This window comes from Capra hircus, chromosome 8 (assembly GCF_001704415.2).
Source record: "Capra hircus breed San Clemente chromosome 8, ASM170441v1, whole genome shotgun sequence".
In the NCBI taxonomy this organism is placed as follows: Eukaryota; Metazoa; Chordata; class Mammalia; order Artiodactyla; family Bovidae; genus Capra; species Capra hircus.
In genome coordinates, this window is record NC_030815.1 from 80,592,993 (window position 1) to 80,612,559 (window position 19,567).

Genomic DNA, 19,567 nt, shown 5'->3' on the forward strand with positions numbered 1-19,567 from the left:
CCCAGTGTCAAGGAACGAGGCATGGCTACCAATGGGCACAAGGTGCCTTTTGGAACCATGAGAATGTTCTGAAATTAGATTATGGTAGTAGTTTCACACTCCGTGAATATACTAAAAACCACTGAATCGTAGACTTTGAAAGAGTCAGTTGCATGGTATATGAGTCATATCTCAAGAAAGCTTTAGAAGATATCTCTGATGGCTGCCTCCTGGCCACAGAATAAAGCCCATGATCTATAGAATGATGTAGGATTTTGAACCCATGTCCAGCCCCCTCCTTATAGCCAACCACTTCCCCTGCACCCCTTTGCCTCTGCCCCTGTTCCCTGGCACCCCTCACCTCAGTTTATGCTGTTACCCTCTATCTGACACACCATACCTTGTCCACCTGGAGAGTTCCAGCCCATCTCTCAAAGCCACCTCACACATCACTCTCTCCGTTTGACTTTCCTGCTTGCCCTGGCTAGATTTAATTGCTTTCTTTTGTGTGTCTTTATCACCTTTAAGAAGTGTGTTGATTATAGCACATGTAGTACTGTATCTTAAATGTTTGTATGGTCTCCCTGTAATGGATTGTGAGCTTTCTAGGAGCTGTGCAAGTGTATTACTTATTTTTTTCATCTCAAGCCCCTAGAAGAGGACAGGAAAACTAGCACACAGTCAGTGCCTAGTAAAAGTTGCTGAAATTGAATTTACTCAAGGAGACTAGTGGGAAAATCCTCATGAACAGTAACGAGGGGCTTTTCTAGTTAGGACCCTGGGAATGAGAAGAATTAACAAAACCAAAAGCTCTGCATCATTTGTGACCTGTGAAGGCTGCCCTCTCTCCTGAGAACAGAGCAGTCTGTCACCTTAGCTAATTTCTATCCTGGGCCTGAATAGGACCGTGTGTTTAAGTTGAGGGATAAGGAAAGAGTAGGTAAAGAGGGATGGTTGGTGGGATTCTGAGGGGCAGAACTGAGAACCTCCGATGTGCCTGACATTGTGAGGCTCGATGCCAATGACAATCAGAGGTAGTTGGCTAAAATTAAAGCTGCTGATTGTCATTGGCATCTGGTATAATAATGCCCTTCACAAGGCAGGTTCTCAATAAATATTTATGCGAATGAAAAAAGAGAGCTTTTCAGGCAGTCAAAAGTCACCTTTGCCCATTATAGCATTCTGCATAGAGCCTGCCCCAGGCTGACCATACTGTTAGAAACGAGGTCTGCATCCCTCCTCCATCTTTCTTTGACGCCTCCAGTGAGGGTGACTGTCTACTCTCAGCCCCCTCTTCTGAGGAGAGCCAGTTTCAGGCTTCCCTTCTCCTGCCTTCTCTCCTTGTACCGATCCAGGTGGCCAGTAGGAGGCGCTCAGCTTCCCACCCCTCCTCTGCCTGTGACTCCTCCTCTGCTCACATTTAAGGGAAGGACCACTCTACTCTGCGCCCATTTAAAATCACGGCTTTCCACAATGGGGGCAGCCTGGCCCACTCTGTCCTTCAGATTGGCCTGTGCCCCCTGTGTGACAGGCCAGTGGCTTTCCATCCTGGAATTTCCAGGGCATTAACAACTACAAGCAGATTTCATCTGAGCCCTTTGGGCTAGATTGTCAGAGACAGTAAACCTGATCAAGGAGTGGGAGGGGTGGATCCCTGGGCTTCCCCAGATGATAGCCCTGCCTTGTTTGCAGCTAGATGAGACAGACTGGTTTTGGAATGAGCCTCCATCTCTGGCTGTCCCAGTGTGGTTTTCTTCCCGCTGGCCTTTTGTTCTCACACCAGTTACAGTGGCCCAGGCTGGGGAGGTATCTGGCTGCCCGGCTTCTCCACTTGCCCCACTTTTGATTGACCTGGTTATTTCTGTGCTTCTTCAAAGCTTAGGCTGCATCCACTAAAATAGAAGGAGGTGTGTTGGATGCTGTGCTTAGTCTTGCTGATGAGTTTCTCGTGTCCCTTTACATGAATACATTTTTTAATTGAAGAAATCTGCATGGACATACTGGAAAGAGGGACCAGTCTGTCTTTCAACACCTTGTCTACCAGCCCCCAGCCCCCAGTAGTGCCACTCTTCCTTGCCACCTTTCACTGGTGTGGGAAGCCCTGGTGTAAACAGATGAGGCTGCTCGTTGCTGGAGGTGACCACTCTTTAGGCCCAGGCAGGCACCTCTGGGCCTCATCCCCAGACACCTGAAGTCTAGGACCCAGGCACCTCTGCACACCGGTCTCTTACCTGTGGTAACCCAGTTGGCAGCTCCACCACTGAACCCTGAACACTATGCCCAGGAGGTCACATGTGGCCTTTCCAGTGAGTTTCTTGCCTGAACCACCTCAGCCAGGATTCCTGCATTCCTGGGCCTCCTGTGTCTTGTCTTCCCCCATCTCTTGGCCTCCCTAAGCTCCTCAGGCATGCACAGTCTTTATGTGTATCTTATAGCCTTACGTGTATCACCCCCATTGTTGGCCTGGCATTTCCTGAATATCCTCCAGACTCCGCCTCTTGATTGAAATGTAGGACCGGGACAGTGTGCTGTCCTCGGGTTGTTGACTGATGAGGAGATGAAAAGAATTAACACATTTTTTAATTAAAAAAATTTTTTTTAATTTTTGGCCGTGCCGCCTGGCATGTGGGACTTTAGTTCCCTGACCAGGTCCCGAACCTGCGCCCTGTGCACTGGCAGCACGGAGCCTTAATCACTGGACCTCCAGGGAAGTCCCCTGTGCTCAGGTTCTGAATCCACCTGCATTCCCAGCACAAGTGGCTGAGGATCTCTTCTGACCCTGGTTCCCTTCGTTGCGTGCGAGCATCTGCTTTTTCTCATCTGAGTTTGTTTATAATCTCACCTGGAGTGGGCACTTTTGACACTCCCTCTCTACCCTCCCCTTCTTCTTCCCCTCCACCCCTGTTAGGACAGAGGCCTGGGCTCCTCCAGATCTGGGGCTCCTCATCACTCTAACGCAGAAACCCAAGGTTCTCCCGAAGTAACACTGGGCTCCCAACACAGCCCTTTCTTGCACACTATTCCCTCTGACCAAGGGCATTCTTCGGTCTAGTAGAATTCTTTGGAAAGCACATTGAGTCTTTGTTCTACAGAGGTTTTTGTTCTGTATTATACCTTTTTCCTATTTTCTTCCCTAAACTGATATACTCCCTTGTTTTTCATTTCTGGTGGGTTTCAGCTTTCAACTGATTTTTTTTCTATTTGGCATTTTTTTATGTTCCGTCCTCAATCCATTTCTCTTTCCCATGTCCCCTTGCTCCCTATCCAGTAGGGAGGGAGGAAGTAGGGGATCAGAAAATGAGCAAGTGCTCAGAATTGGGGTGGATGGCCGTGGCTTACATTAATCTACTGTAGCTGTGATGACCACCTATGTGAGATATCCCACAGTGTGACATGTCACCCCACTGCCTGTGCAGCAGGTCTTGACACCCCAAAATCAGCCATCAAGGTTTTCTTCTCTAGAGACCTGGTTTAACAAACTGCATCTCTGAGCCAATAGCATATTTTCAAGAGTTGTAATGATTTTGATCTGGTCAATGACAGAGAACAAGTAGATTTTGATTCCTGAGAGAGGAAGAAACAAAACTGGTTTTGGTTTGTTGGCTTGTTTTATAAATGCCTCATTATATTCCACATAGAGCTTCTTCAATTAAGAAAATTAGGGTGTTTTTGGTGTTTTTTTAGTACCATATCTAGCTGAAAACTGCAGCCTCCTGTTTGAAAGCCTGCCTCAGCAAACTGTGGCTCTCTGCTTTGACCTTGAGCATGTAGTCATGTAAGTGAGGGGTTGGATAATCGCATCCGGGACCACTCAGACTGCAGCACAATCACTCATTATGTATCGTCCACAGCTACTGCTACCTTCTTATCAGCTGAGCGATGCAGCCTGCTCCCGTGCGTCGTGCCTGCTGTATTGATAAATCATGACGCATTTTCTGTTTACCAATCCAGCATCCTGTTTCCATCTTGGATACTGAAAGAAAAGTCATGATTCTGCTTTTTCATTCATGAAGGAAAGTGATTGCTTTAAAATCATTTTTTTTTTCCCACAGAAGCCATACTTTAATCCAGTGTCACAAATTAGTCCTTCCTAACAATAGAAGGCTAGATTTTTGAACAGGGGACCTTATTGGGACCCCAGCTTATTTCCAAATATGTCTTTTGTACAAGACTAGAATCTTCCTCTTCTTGCCATAGCTGGCAGAGCTAACAAGTGTGGTACCTCTTGCACAAAGTGTAGGTCCCTAAAAGCACGTAGACCAGCTCACCATTTATTCAGTACCATTTCAGGTTTTCTTGCCCGTTACATCAGTCAGTCATTCTCAAATCATTGGAGGTGCCATGTCCACCAGGAGGCAGAGAAACTGAAATGAAATTGTTAATTCTTGAGGAGTTTGAGGATCAGGTAGAGCTCTTCAGGTAGAGTGGTTACATGGTAGGCTGGAGATAATGAGATGAGCTAGAGCTTGTGTAAATGTTTCTGAGCATCCCAGCAGGATATTTTGATGTTTCCTGAGCACCTACTTTATGCCATACTCTGCCAAAGGCTTTTCATTTAATCTCATTTAATGAGAAGTCACAAGAAACATCAGCTTCTTTAGAAAGCTCTATGTCAAGAGCAGACCCCCTAAGAATAGGAAGTGAAACATTTCCCCTATTCCTGGAAGGGAACTCAAATAGCTATATTTTTTTCTAAAAAGTAATTGTAAATTACTGAGGACTTTTTATGTGCCAGGCACTGAGCTAAGCACATTATATACATCATGTCATTTAATCCTCACAAAAGCCCAAGGAGGTAGTGTTCTGGACCCCACTCTGGGTGTCTTTTGTTGCATAACAAACAACCCCAAAGCTTAGTGACCTAAAATGGAAACAGCCATTTGTTTTGATCACATATCTATGACATGGGCAGGGATAAGCCATGCATGCTTTCTCTATTCCTTGTGGCAACTGCTTGGGGCTGGAGGACCCTCTTCTAGGACAGCTTCCTCACTTGATGGGCAGCTGTCAGCCACGAGTTCAGCAGGGGTGTTGGCTTCACTCCATGTGTGCCTGCCTCTCCACAAAACCACCCAGGATCCCCCACAACATGGAACTGGGTTCCCAGAGCAAGAATTCCAAGCAGGATGGAGAAGCTGCCAGTGTCTTAGGATGGACACAGCATCACTTCTTTCATCTTCTACTGGTCAAGCAGACACAGAGCCTGCTCAGGTTCAAGGTGAGGGGACCAAGGTCATAGCTTTCAGTGGGTAGTACCAAAGCATTGGCAGTCGTCTTTATCCTACCAGGAGCCCAGAAAGCTTAAGTGCTTTGCCCTGGACCACACAGCCAACATGTAGACGGCTCCCCTGTGCTCTGCTTCTTCTAGATCCGGTGACACTCCCAAGTTGGCCAGAGCACCTGACTAACCTCAGTCCAGAATTCTGTTCCTTTTCCTGCCATTAACCCAGCCTATAGTATCGATGCCCAGTGAAGCAGATTCTAGAAACATTCCTAAATCACTGCTCCTGTATTTGGGGTTGACTTCAAGAACATCCCTGAAAGAATCCTAGGCTTGAGAAGAAAAGACCCAGAGCTATGTAAGAAGCATTTTTTGATATGGGAATGATGGTTGTGTCAGTCATAGGGTAGCTTGTGTTCTTCGTCTTGTGTTGTTCATGAGTAGAAGTTGTCAGACTCCAACCAGGGAAGCAAAGCCTGCCACCTGTTTATGTGTAGCCCTTGAGGAAAAGAAAATGGTTCAACATTTTTAAATGGTTGAAGAAAAAAGCAAGAAGAAAATGTAAGAGTCGAATAGTTGCAGCAGAGACTGTGTAGCACACAAAGCCTCTTGCAGAAATAGTTGACCTCTGTTCTAGAAGACAGAATCAGGACTGTGTGAGCGGAACTGGATTTCATGTCTGCATAAGGAGAATTTTCTGTCTAGAGTTGTCCATATGCACGAACAGTAGCTCTAGCTAAAGGCTGTGCAGGAAGAGGGCTGTGTGCCTAGGACGCTGCTGTCAGTGGTGTGCTGGTAAATGCATAAAAACTGGCTCTCCAGGCAAGATAAACCTTGACGTGTAAAGTTTGTCTATTTCTTTGGTACAGATCTCGCTATGGTCAATGTCTAGTTCTGACATGATAGCCCTAAGGATGGAGTTGGGAAGAGACGCACATAATTGGCTCTTGGAGTTCTAGTTCAGGGAACTGGGAATCGATGCTATGTAATGCTGCCTTCCTGTAGCTTCCAGTGCAGAGAACTTCAGGGGTGCAAGGAAGAACAACAGTGCAGGAAAAAACTCTGCCATTCTCTCTGCCTCCCTGGGCTCACAGGCAGCCACTGTTAGTATCTGCAAGCACAGGAAGATGAAGTTCCATGCCGTGAATTACACAGCTGCTAAAAACTCCACTTGCCAGTTCACTGCCTCACATTTGATTTAGAAAATCTTGATTGCTACAAAGAGTGAAAAGTTGGACTGCATCCAAATTGAGAACTTCTGTTTAAGAAAACGTCACTTTAAACAAAGTTAGAAGGTAGATGACAGATTTGAAGAAGATATTTGAAACCTTAAGAGATCTAGATCTTGTGTCGAAAAGATGGAAGGAATGCCTATCAATCATTTAAAATTAAAGCCAAAGACAGTCCAATAGAAAAATGGGCAAAGGGTGTGGACAGTGTATTTCCACTCAAAGATGAAAGGCTGATAGCGTATGAAAGATGACTAATCTTTCAGTACATAAGAGTACCAATCTCACTACTAAGCTGGGAGATGTGGGATAATAATGGGATTTCATTTCATCCATCAAATTGGCCCGAAGTCATGACACCAGCAAGTGAGGCTGTGATCCACAGCACGTTCACCCGCTGCAGCTGGAAGAACGTAAAACATCCATATTCAAAGCTGAGGTTCCTTCGACCTCCTCTTGTCCTGAATCCTGGCCTCCTCCCTCCCTCCCTCCCCAAAAGTAAAGATGGTCCCAGTTCAACTTGGTGATTTTTCAACTTTATGATGGTGTGGGAACAATAAGCATTCAGTAGAAACCATCCTTCAAAGTCTGAATTTTAATCTTCTCCCCGGTCTAGTGATCTCCCGTGATGCTGGGCAGCTCCCAATCAGCCACACGAGGGGAACTGACCGACACTCTTATTGCATACTGTGTCTTATGTTTCAAATAGCATCATAGCTACAAAAGAACCTCTGACCCAGAAATTCCGAATCAAGCTCTATGTCCTATGGCCTAGAAAAGCCCTCACATTTTCAGGAGAGGCCAGGGACACAAAAATATTGTTGCCTTGTAGTTTGTGATAGTGAACAATTGGAAACAACATAAAGCCCCTCAGTAGGGGAGCGGCTGGGTGCACTCTGATGTAAACATTCCAATGAGCGCCAGGCAGCAGCGGAAAGGAGGACCCCGGAGCCCTGTGCCAATGGGCATAGCTGAGCTGAGATTAACAGTGTCGAACAACTCGTGCTGTCTGATACCATTTATGTTCTTAGAGTGTAGATGAGAGAATGCTGTCTAATCCATAGGACATATATAGAAAGTTTCAGGGTGATATACACCATTGTCATAATCATGTACATAGGTGCTCCTTGAATGACGATGGAGTTAATTAAGTCCTAATAAGCCCACTATAAGTTGAAAATGCATTTAATACACCTAACCTTCGGAGTGCTGTAGCTTAGCCTGGTCTTCCCTAAACATGCTCAGAACACTTGCATCAGCCTGCGGTTGAGCAGTTATCTTGAGCTAAAACTAATTATTTTACCTTCCTCTTCTTCTTCTCACCAGAAGCGGGAGAAACAGATGGGCCTTTGGTAGACAAGATGGAATTTGGAACATAAAACACAATATGCAATAAACACTGGTAACATGTTATGTTATTGAGTACTGGCTGTTTCCGCTGGGCACAGCTGCCCTGCCCAGCATCATGGGTGAAGATTGTACCTTTTATCAGTAGCCCCGGGAGAAGACTAGATTTCAAAATTCGATGTAGAGTTCCTATTGAATGCTTATGGCTTTTGCACCATCGTGAAGCTGGAAAATCATAAATTGAATCGGCGTGATCTGTACTTTTGGGGAAGAGGAGGGACAGAAGATCAGGACTGGGGAGAAGGGGAGAGAGATAGAAGGAACTTTAGTGTCATACATGATGTTTCATTTTTCCTTAAGGCCAATATATTCATGTATTTCTTGTGTAATATTTTCAAGAGACCAAATTAAAGTTCAGTTCCCCCTGCATGGAAGGGTATCTGTGCCATCTACCTGGCTAAGCCCACATCTACCAGGTTGGCCAACAGGAGAATACTTGGGAAGGGGCATGTGAGGATGGTGATCGATCACTTTGGCCCATGAGCCTGAACTTCCCTTGAGGACTCTTTCACCTCCACCAAGGTCTCAGTGTTCCTTAACACTTTTGCCTAACCAAGAAAAGGCTGTTGTCCTTAACTTCCTGTTGCTCAGTTGAGACTGGCCAGGAACGAGGGAACTGGAGTCACACTGGATGGATGGTGCTGGACGGGGGTTGGCTTCTGCCCACCCTGCCCACCTTCCCCCTCAAGGCCCTCATCCCAGTGCCCCGGGCAGCTCTCAGGCCGGACTAGATCCCTCTATGTCCAGACCCAAGGAAAGTGAGCCAAGGCTCCCTTCCACCTTACCTATTTCATGTCTTGGAACCCACCTCTTCCCCAGATTATGAGCCCTAGGAATGTCCCCCCATTTCAGGAAAACTCTTATGTTTAACCACAGGCACGTGTGTGGCGTCATTCTACTGTTAGCCTGAGCGCTGCATGAGAAGTCCTTATGATGCCATTTTGACAAGAGATACACAGAGAGTAGCTTCGAGGGTTTCCTCACCCAGATGCCTGTGGCCTAGAGTATCAAAGGCCCAGGACAGCTGCATGGAACACCGACACACTGACCACGTGGCCAACATGCTTATCCTACATCATTATCCACGTGCATCCCCAGAGGTAATAACAGGTGTTATTCCTATTCTGTAAACAGATGAACTGTGCCTCAGAAAGTAACTTGCCCCATCTGAGGTCACAGAGTCCAGACTGAAACCCTGCCTCCAATGCTTTTTTTAACTTGAGCCATATTCTTTCTTCCTTCAGGAATTTCATTCTAGAAACATTCAGAAGTCTTCCTGTTTTGGGCACAACTGCCCAGGGTGAAATGAAAGATCACTTCCTCCATGAGTTTTGAGTGCCAGGCATTCTCTTCCATGAGAATCCTCAGAACTCCTTTTTAAGTTCTACTTGAATTGAAGTAAAAACAGAGAACTTATTTGCAGATATGGCTTGCATTTTGGATGCAGGAGGCAGGACTAATTCAAGAGGAGCTGTGGAGGTTGGGAACTCCTTTGATATTATTTATGTGATTTGAGGCAACCGTCTATAATCAAAGAATGGTGTTGTCCAACCCCTAATCTCCCTTGACCTTAAATTCACACCTGTTTCACAGATGCAAAAAGGAAGATATTGTACCACATCTTTTCTTTGGGTTCTCCAGCTTCAGTTTTGCATTCCCCAAAGACCTCAGTTACCCAGGGAATTTAAATTAGAGAGTGAGAGGTGGAATGTGAAAACCCTTCAGGACTTCCCCTAGATTAACAAGAAAGAGCATTCAACACTTGGTAATGACCATGGAGCATTGCTTTTTAATTTGGAGTTTATTTCGAGGCAGAGCTGAGAAATGGTTGGGTACTTTTCCTCACACCTTCACACAGAGTCCACCAGGAGAGTTGGTTTTCAAGAAACAGCATCTCAAAGTCTTGGGGAAATTAATTCAGGATGGGATCAGATATGCATTTTTCTCCAACATTTTCTGACTTGAATTTTAAAGTTTTTTTATAATAGTGCATGAATGAACCCCTCCTTCATAAGAGAATCTGAAAGCAAGACTAACAAAAAATATCAGTGGATTCTATTTATCCTCCCTTTCTGTTGCATCCTCTCCTTTCCCTGAGTTGCTTTAGCCATCCCATGGTATCCATCTCATAGTATTTTGTTGCAGCCCTATGAGCAGTTACTACCTGTTATGGTTTGAATTATGCCCCCTGCAAAGAAAAAAAGAAGATATGGTGAAGCTCTAATCCTTAGTACCTCAGAATGTGACCTTATTTAAAAATAGGGCCTTAGCAGATGTAACCAAGTTAAAATGAGGCTACTGTGGTGGGCTCTAATCCATCTGACCTGTGTCCTTATATAAAGGGGAAATTTTGGGCATAAACACAGACTTGCAGAGAGGGAAGATGATGTGAAGACACAGAGAGAAAGAAGGCCATGTGCAAGCATAAGGTTTGAGTGATGTATCGATAGCCAAGGAAAGCCCAGGGTTTCCTTTTAGGCAAACCTCTGAAAACTAGGAAGAAGCAAGAAGATTCCCTTACAGGCTTCAGCAGGAGCAAGGCACTGCTGACACCTTGATTTCCAACTTCCAGAACTGTGAGACCATAAGTTTCTGTTGTTTGAAGCCATCCAGTTTGTTTATGTAGCCCTAGTAAACTAATACCGCTGCCTATACCTAGCCCTTATCAAATATCCATGTAGGATAAGTAAGAGTGAGGATTTCTATTCATCTCTCTCATAGTTAATGTGACATTATATTTTCCAAAGATGGCTGAAACATCCTCCCCTGTCCTCTGTGTCCATCTGGACCCTTGAAATTCCCCCATCAAGAGAGGAATCCTAAATCTCCTCCCCTTGTATCTGGCCGGGCTGTGACTCCCTTTTGATGCTCTGTGACTTCTGAGGCAGCTTCCACCCTGTTTCTAGAGCACTTGCCCTGGAGCCCTAAACTGCCATGCAAATACTTCACTTGTCTTGAGTCCGCCATCCCGTGAGGAAGCCCAACCTACCCCAAATGGAGAGACCACACCGAGACACAAGACTATGCAAGACTATGTGGAGAGAGATGCCCAGACAGTCCCAGATGTTCTGGCACCCCTGTAATTTCAGTTTCAGCCACTGACCGAATCCCCATGTCAGACCCTGAGCCAGAGCTACTGCCCAGCCCAGCCCTTCCTACATTTCTGATCCATAGAAACCTTAAGACATAATAATAGCTGTGTTTAAAGCCACTAAGCTCAGGGAGATTTGTAACACAGCAGGAGGTGACCAGAATAGTTAATGTACTCTGTGCTTTGCTTTGGTCGCTTTCCTTTAATTAAAAAAAATTTTTTTTAATTGGAGGATAATTGCTTTATAATTGCCCTGGTTACTGCCATACATCAACATGAACCAGCCACAGGTATACATATGTTCCTTCCCTCTTGAACCCCCTTCCCATCTCCCACCCCATCCTACTCCTCTGAGTTGTCACAGAGCACTGGATTGAGCTCCCCGTGTCACACAGCAGAGTCCCCCTGGCTGTCTGTGTTACATATGGTAACGTATGTTTCTATACTGTATCAATTCGCCCCACCCTCTCCTTCCCACACTGTGTCTGCAAGTGTGTCTCTATGTCTGCATCTCCATTGCTGCCCTGCAGATAGGTTCATCAGTACCATCTTTCGAGTTCAATTTAAAAAATGGATTGCATTTTTACTCCTGACTGAAGTGATTTATATTTAGAGCAAACAGACTACAACCACAGCATCTGAATGACTTAACCTAATAGTATGTATTTCTCACTCACTCAAAGTCCAATGTGGATGCTACAGGTTGAGTGGCTCTCCTACAAGCATTAACTCAGGGATCCATATACTTTCTGACTAATGTCTCTGTTGTTTCTAGTCCTCCTTGGGGTCCTCTGCTGAGTCGTCTGTGTTCAGGTAGCCAAAGAGAAAGGGGAAAGAGAGCGGAGGATTGCATGAGGTATTTCAGGGGCCAGGCCGGAAAGTGGTACCCTTCATTCTGGTTCATGTTGCACTGGCTAGTCTTCAGCTTAAGGGAGCTGGGAAGTGCAGATTAGCTGTGCAACCAGGAGAAGGTGAGCATGATGGAAGCAAAGCCTGGCTCCAGTCACTCATAGATTCACAGAATCTTATATTATCAGAGCCACATGGGACGGGAGATAGGCCTCTCCAGGTGTGGTCCATCAGCATCAGGACCCCTGAGGGACTTGTTAAAAGGCAGGTTCTGACTCCACCTGCTGAGTCAGAACCTCAGGGAGTGGTTCTAGGAAACTGCATTTTTCCAAACCTCCCAGTTCTTGTTATGTATAGTAAGGCTAGAGAGTCACTTACCAGTTCAACCCTCTCATTGTGCAGACAACCAAGTTGAGGTCCAGAGAAGTGACGTGACCTCCATACTTTGTTTCTGTCCACCCACAGCCTGAGGCCAGAGCTGGAGTGGGGGCCTGTGTGCTGAGGCCCATCCAGTCCGCTTGCCAGGCCACCTCTCAGGGCTCTGTGTCATAGCCAGCCAGGCCCCCGATGGTGTGCCCTGGCAGAGCATACTCAGTTCCTGAATGACCCCCAATTCAACAACCACACAGACTTGCTCTAAGCCACCAACATGGAAATCCAGTCCAACACTGTAGAATCATAGCATGTGCCTTGAAAAGCCTTATCAACTTATAGCCAGGAGTCCCCTAAGTTTAGATTATGACCAAATCTGGTCCAGAGTCAAGTTTTGTTATATCTTGGACAATCCCTAGTTATATCTTGGACAATTCCTTCAGAGTCAGGGACCCTGAAGAGTGTTTTACTTTAGAAACTGGAATCCTATAGTAATTTCTCTTAGGTCACTCTGAAGGCCCACCTCATCTTTAAAGCTGGAACATGTCCTGATGACATTCAGATACAGTAGCTTCAGGGAAGGCGTTGGTGTTTGATGAAAGTCATGAGGAGGAAAGTGAACCTTCGTATTTTCCAGAGCTCTTGATGAAAACAGCCGATGCTTATTAACATGCCTTCCACACAATTTCTATTATGATGCTATAATTTAAAACACTGACTCAAAGCCCTAATAAAGAAGGTGAAACTCACTTTCTAAATTTACTGTACAGATTGCTCTTCTCCTCTCTCCATCAATCTTCCTCCTCTTAAGCAAAATGTACAATTTGGAACAAAGAGTGAAAATACTAGGGTTTTGACTGATCTTGTTAACAGTATTCTGCTGTGCAGCAATGGCATTGTAAGCATTTGAGTTCTGGTTCAAAGCATGCATGTGAAAGTTTCTATGTGAAAATATCAGGTCACATTCTATCTTCTGAGTTTAGGGGAACAAGCAGGGGGTAAATTAACAAGGGATGGTTATCATTCTCCCTACCCTTTGCTGAAATCACTTAGTTTCAATTATTTTGATTATTGATTAAAGATTTTGTAAGTGGAAGCCCTTGGCTAAAACATCAGCCTTCCCATACTGGCATGAAGGAGAATGAGGATATAGGAGAGACCTTCAGGGCATCAGGAAGTCAGTGATGGGTCTAGGTGCAGTGAGATGGGGACTGTCCTAACCCTCCTGATGTCTAGCCAAAAGATTTGGCTCCCAGCACAAGTGATGGTATGGACCTCATTGTGAACAACACAGAATTTGAAAAGGGCCTGAGAGCAGATGGAGAGGCCAAGGGTAGATGGAGAAAATCAAAGATGACCCCTGTTTCCTTTCTCACAGCATTGCCACTTTGCTGTCTGCTCCCTCACTCCAGGGTTGTTCCCAGTCCTCACTTCTGTGGTCGGGAAGCACTGTTAGAGTTAAGTTACTTAGGACATGAAGACTGAATGGGGTATGAGGTGGCCAGCCTTTAGAAAGGCAAACCTGATGTCCCTTGGCTGCTCAGAGTAAACAGACCCAGTCACGATGGTGAGTGTTCCAGACAGCTGTTGCTGTGTAACAAACTACCTCCAAATTTAGCAGGGTGCAAGGTGTGTTCCCTGGGAAGCAGACTCTGAGCTGGAATAGAATGTATAGGATGTTCCTGAAGAACTGCTTTTAGAATTAATTCTTCCAAGGTAGAGGAAGGAACTGTCTTGCAGCTCAGCCGTGGCTGGCCCAACAGAGTTCTGGAGCCAGAATGACCCTTGAGAGTTGCCCCAAATTGGGCTGGGATGACCTGGCTTTTATATCAGGGATGCACACACTAGTATGTTTTCCAAACACAAGTGGCCACCTGTTTTCTTGTTGTTCAGTCACTAAGTCATTTCTTGACTCTTTGCGACCCCATGGACTGCAGCACACCAGGCTCCTCTGTCCTTCACTATCTCCTGGAGTTTGCTTAAACTCATGTCCATTGAGTCAATGATGTCATCCAACCATCTCATCCTCTGGCACCCCCTTCTCCTACCTTCAATCTTTCCCAGCATCAGGGTCTTTTCCAATGAGTCCGCTCTTCATATCAGGTGGGCAAAGTACTGGAACTTCAGCTTCAGTATCAGTCCTTACAATGAACATTTATGGTTCAGTTCAGTCACTCAGTCATGTCCGACTCTTTGCAACCCCATGAACTGCAGCACGCCAGACCTCCCTGTCTATCACCAACTCCCGGAGTTCACTCAGACTCACGTCCATCAAGTCGGTGATGCCATCCAGCCATCTCATCCTCTGTCGTCCCCTTCTCCTCCTGCCCCCAATCCCTCCCAGCATCAGAGTCTTTTCCAGTGAGTTAGCTCTTCACATGAGGTGGCCAAAGTATTGGAGTTTCAGCTTTAACATCATTCTTTCCAAAGAAACCCCAGGGCTGATCTCCTTCAGAATGGATTGGTTGGATCTCCTTGCAGTCCAAGGGACTCTCAAGAGTCTTCTCCAACACCACAGTTCAAAAGCATCAATTCTTCAGTGCTCAGCCTTCTTCTCAGTCCAACTCTCACATCCATACATGACTACTGGAAAAACCATAGCCTTGACTAGACAGACCTTAGTTGGCAAAGTAATATCTCTGCTTTTGAATATGCTATCTAGGTTGGTCATAACTTTTCTTCCAAGGAGTAAGCGTCTTTTAATTTCATGGCCACAGTCACCATCCTCAGTGATTTTGGAGCCCAAAAAAATAAAGTCTGACACTGTTTCCACTGTTTCCCCATCTATTTCCCATGAAGTGATGGGACCGGATGCCATGATCTTCGTTTTCTGAATGTTGAGCTTTAAGCCAACTTTTTCACTCTCCTCTTTCACTTTCATCAAGAGCTAACTTTTTCACTCTGCTCTTTCACTTTCATCAAGAGGCTTTTTAGTTCCTCTTCACTTTCTGCCATAAGGGTGGTGTCATCTGCATATCTGAGGTTATTGATATTTCTCGTGGCAATCTTGATTCCAGCTTGTGCTTCCTCCAGCCCAGCGTTTCTCATGATGTGCTCTGCATATAAGTTAAATAAGCAGGGTGACAATATGCAGCCTTGACACACTCCTTTTCCTATTTGGAACCAGTCTGTTGTTCCATGTCCAGTTCTAACTGGTGCTTCCTGACCTGCATACAGATTTCTCAAGAGGCAGGTCAGGTGGTCTGATATTCCTATCTCTCTCAGAATTTTCCACAGTTTATTGTGATTCACACAGTCAAAGGCTTTGGCATAGTCAATAAAGCAGAAATAGATGTTTTCCTGGAACTCTCTTGCTTTTTCCATGATCCAGCGGATGTTGGCAATTTGATCTCTCGTTCCTCTGCCTTTTCTAAAACCAGCTTGAGCATCAGGAAGTTCACGGTTCACATATTGCTGAAGCCTGGCTTGAAGAATTTTGAGCATTACTTTACTAGCATGTGAGATGAGTGCAATTGTGCAGTAGTTTGAGCATTCTTTGGCATTGCCTTTCTTTGGGATTGGAATGAAAACTGACCTTTTCCAGTCCTGTGGCCACTGCTGAGTTTTCCAAATTTGCTGGCATATTGAGTGCAGCACTTTCACAGCATCAGCTTTCAGGATTTGAAATAGCTCTACTGGAATTCCATCACCTCCACTAGCTTTATTCATAGTGATGCTTTCTAAGGCCCACTTGACTTCACATTCCAGGATGTCTGGCTCTAGATGAGTGATCACACCATCGTGATTATCTGGGTCATGAAGATCTTTTTTGTACAGTTCTTCTGTGTATTCTTGCCACCTCTTCTTAATATCTTCTGCTTCTGTTAGGTCCATACCATTTCTGTCCTTTATCAAGCCCATCTTTGCATGAAATTTTCCCTTGGTATCTCTAATTTTCTTGAAGAGATCTCTAGTCTTTCCCATTCTGTTGTTTTTCTCTATTTCTTTGCACTGATTGCTGAAGAAGGCTTTCTTATCTCTTCTTGCTATTCTTTGGAACTCTGCATTCAGATACTTATATCTTTCCTTTTCTCCTTTGCTTTTTGCTTCTCTTCTTTTCACAGCTATTTGTAAGGCCTCCCCAGGCAGCCATTTTGCTTTTTTGCATTTCTTTTCCATGGGGATGGTCTTGATCCCTGTCTCCTGTACAATGTCCCGAACCTCTTTCGTTTAATTTTTTAATCTTCTTGCTGTCCAAGGGATTCTCAGGAGTCTTCTCCAGCACTACAATTCAAAAGCATCAATTCTTCAGCGCTCAGCTTTCTTGATAGTCCAACTCTCACGTCCATACAAGACTGCTGGAAAAACCATAGTTTTGACTATATGGACTTTTGTTGGAAAAGTGATGTTTTTGCTTTTTAATATGCTTTCTAGGTTTGTCATAGCTTTTCATCCAAGGAGCAAGCACCTTTTAATTTTGTGCCTGCAGGTATGGTCCACAGTGATTTTGGAGCCCAAGACAAGCCCACGGTTTCCACTTTCTCCCCATCTATTTGCTGTGAAGTGATGGGACTGGATGCCATGATCTTAATTTTTGAATGTTGAGTTTTAAGCCAGCTTTTTTCTCTTTTTCTTCAACTCTCCTCTTTCACCTTCATTAAGAGGCTCTTTAGTTCCTCTTTGATTTCTACCATTAGAGTGATATCATCTGCATATCTGAGGTTGTTGATATTTCTCCCAGAAATCTTGATTCCAGCTTGTGAGTCATCCAGCCCAACATTTCGCATTATGTACTCTGCATAGAAGTTAAATAAGCAGGGTGACAATATACAGCTTTGACATACTCCTTCCCCAATTTTGAACCAATCTGTTGTTCCGTGTTCAGTTCTAACTGTTGCTTCTTCACCTGCATACAGGTTTCTCAAGAGACAAGTAAGGGTTTGTGTAAATAAAATTTCATTGGAACACAGTTCCACTCTTCATTTCCATATGATCTAAGGCTGCTTTCAGGCTGCTTGGGTAGAGTTGAGTAGTTGTGACAGAATCTGTATTACCCATAAAGCCTAAAACATTTAGTATCTCACTATTTCTAGAATTGAGTCAACCTCAGGTTTATGTTCCCACAGTAGCCATTGGCTGTGGGCTTCCAGGGAAAGAACAAGACCCTGGACAGTGGTTCTGTAGCAGAGATGAGCCCTGCTGGATGAGGGCTTGGGGCTATGCTGCTTCCATCCCCAGCATTGGGGACAGTACATCTTTCCTCAAGGGAAATGTGGGTGGAGCTCATATGATGGTGTCCATCATAGAGGATTAAAATGACCGTTGCATTTAATGGGTCAGGAATTCTGGAAGGACTCAGATGGACAGTGTAACTTCCAAGATTCCTTCCTTGCTCAATGCTTCTTTACCTCTTTCTCTCTTTATGAGGCATCTCATCTTCCAAGGTTTCTCCATGCTACAGGGTGATTTTAGGATCATCACACTTACAGGAGGGATTCAAGGGGTGGAATATGGAAGCCCTTGGCCTGTGAAAAAGCACATCAGAGCTGACGCAGCATCACTCTGCTGTGTCTAATTGGTCAAAGCTGTGATGAACCTGCCCAGATGCAAGGGGATGGAACCAGATGCAAGATCACAGCACAGAGAAGGAGGTGGGAGATGCTGTTGGGAGAATCTGGAATGCCTCAGTGGACCAGGTCTCAGAGCTGTTTGAACACGTCTCTTCCCTTTGAGCACGTCAGATTTCCTCTTCCAGGGGAAATGGCAACCCATTCCAGTATTCTTGACTGGAAAATCCTATGGACAGAGGAGCCTGATGGGCTACAGTCCATGGGATCATAGAGAGTCAGACACAGCTGAGCATGCAGGGAGTGGTTTTGAAGTGGGAGAGGGGAACAGGCAGGAAGGGGATTGCATGTTGGAGCACAGGTGCCTGGATCCTTCCTTTATAATAGTACCAGGCTACTTCCTGCACCTCAGCCTCATGCCAGACCTGCCTGCCATGGGCTTTTGTACGTTTATTATCATGAAGCTTCAAAACCCTCAAAGTAGTAAGTCCTGTTATTCCCATTTGATGAAAAAATGAGGCTCAGCACAAAGGAATAACCCTTTGGTCACAGAATTAAGGTTTGAGTGTGATAGGCTGACTCTGGCCCATCTCTCCATCCTGCAACCCTCGGTATCTACCTAAGGGGTGGCTGTGCAGGCTGGACAGCAAAGAAGCAAAAGGACCATAGAGTGACTTTCTCAGCATTAGGTGGTTCATGGTTTCCCATTTTTTCCTCCTTTTTGTTCCCTATAGTTGAAGGAGTCCCTCTCTCTGTTTTGTTGGTTTTAAGAGGAATAAAACAAAAAAGTGAGGAGCAAAGGGCTCCATGAAGTTGAGCAGGGAGCCAGTGCGAGGCCCCATGACCCAGGGGAGCAAGACTGGGAGGGTGCAGACGGTGGTGTTATGAAGGACCACACCAGGCCCCTGCCCCCCAGGGAGGGCTCAGGCTCTGTGGCTTGTGGCAGAAATGCCCTTGGGCCCCAGGGGTGGAGGAGTCACTTTGCCCTCCCCCTCAGATAAACATCCTTAGGTTAAATATAAGCCTTGAAACAGGAGGATGTCATTAAGACTTGGAAAAATAGTCCTCAGTTTTTAGTGTGCTAAGAATCACACTTGAGCCTTCCCAGGTGGTGCTAGTGGTAAAGAACCTGCCTGCCAATGCAGGAGATGCAAGAGACACAGGTTCAATCCCTGGATCTGGAAGATCCCCTGGAAGAGGGCATGGCAACACTCCAGTGTTCTTGCCTGGAGAATCCCATGGACAGAGGAGCCTGGAACACTAGGGTTGCACAGTCAGACACAACTGAAGTGACTTGGCACATGGGCAAGAATCACCTGAGGTGCTTGTTTAAAATGCTGCACTCCTGGTCCCCCACTCTTGGAAACTCATGCAGCAGGGTGGAAGTGACACCCCAAATCTGCATATTTAAAACACCCCAAGCCATTCTGCTGCCAGTGGCTCCTGAGCCAGGCTACGAAAAACATGGAGGATGAAGGGGCAAAATCTCAAACTTCTTTTGTGAAAGCAGCTTGTTTGTCATTTTAGTTTAATCTCACGAGTTTAATCTCTTATTCTGGATGTAGATGTGGTAGGTATGTTTATGGAGCTGTCTTACTGAAAGAAAGATAATGCACACGCAGTTATGTGCATAATTGCAGTTAATTATTGTGTTGTGAATGTATGGTTAAACTCGATAAAGATCAACTTATAAAAACTCTTATTACAAGTTCTCTGTTATTTGCCATTAATCACTACTGTGGATTTTTTAGGGGAGTTTCTTCGTTCATCTACTTAATTAAAAAGTTTTGTGTTCTTGTTGTGTGCCTGGCCCTGTGGGAGGAGTGGGGAGAACACACACAATGCCCACAGCCGGGGGCTGACCACTGCCCTCCAGGGACTTACAGTCTGGCCAAGGAGACAGATTTGATAA

General features: G+C 45.3%; 1 protein-coding gene across 6 annotated transcripts in view; it reads left to right on the top strand.

Annotated features, from left to right (window-relative positions):
• The window catches only part of DAPK1 (death associated protein kinase 1), a 206,536-nt gene that overhangs the window by 126,679 nt on the left and 60,290 nt on the right, over positions 1-19,567 (top strand). The gene's annotated exons all lie outside the window — the stretch shown is intronic.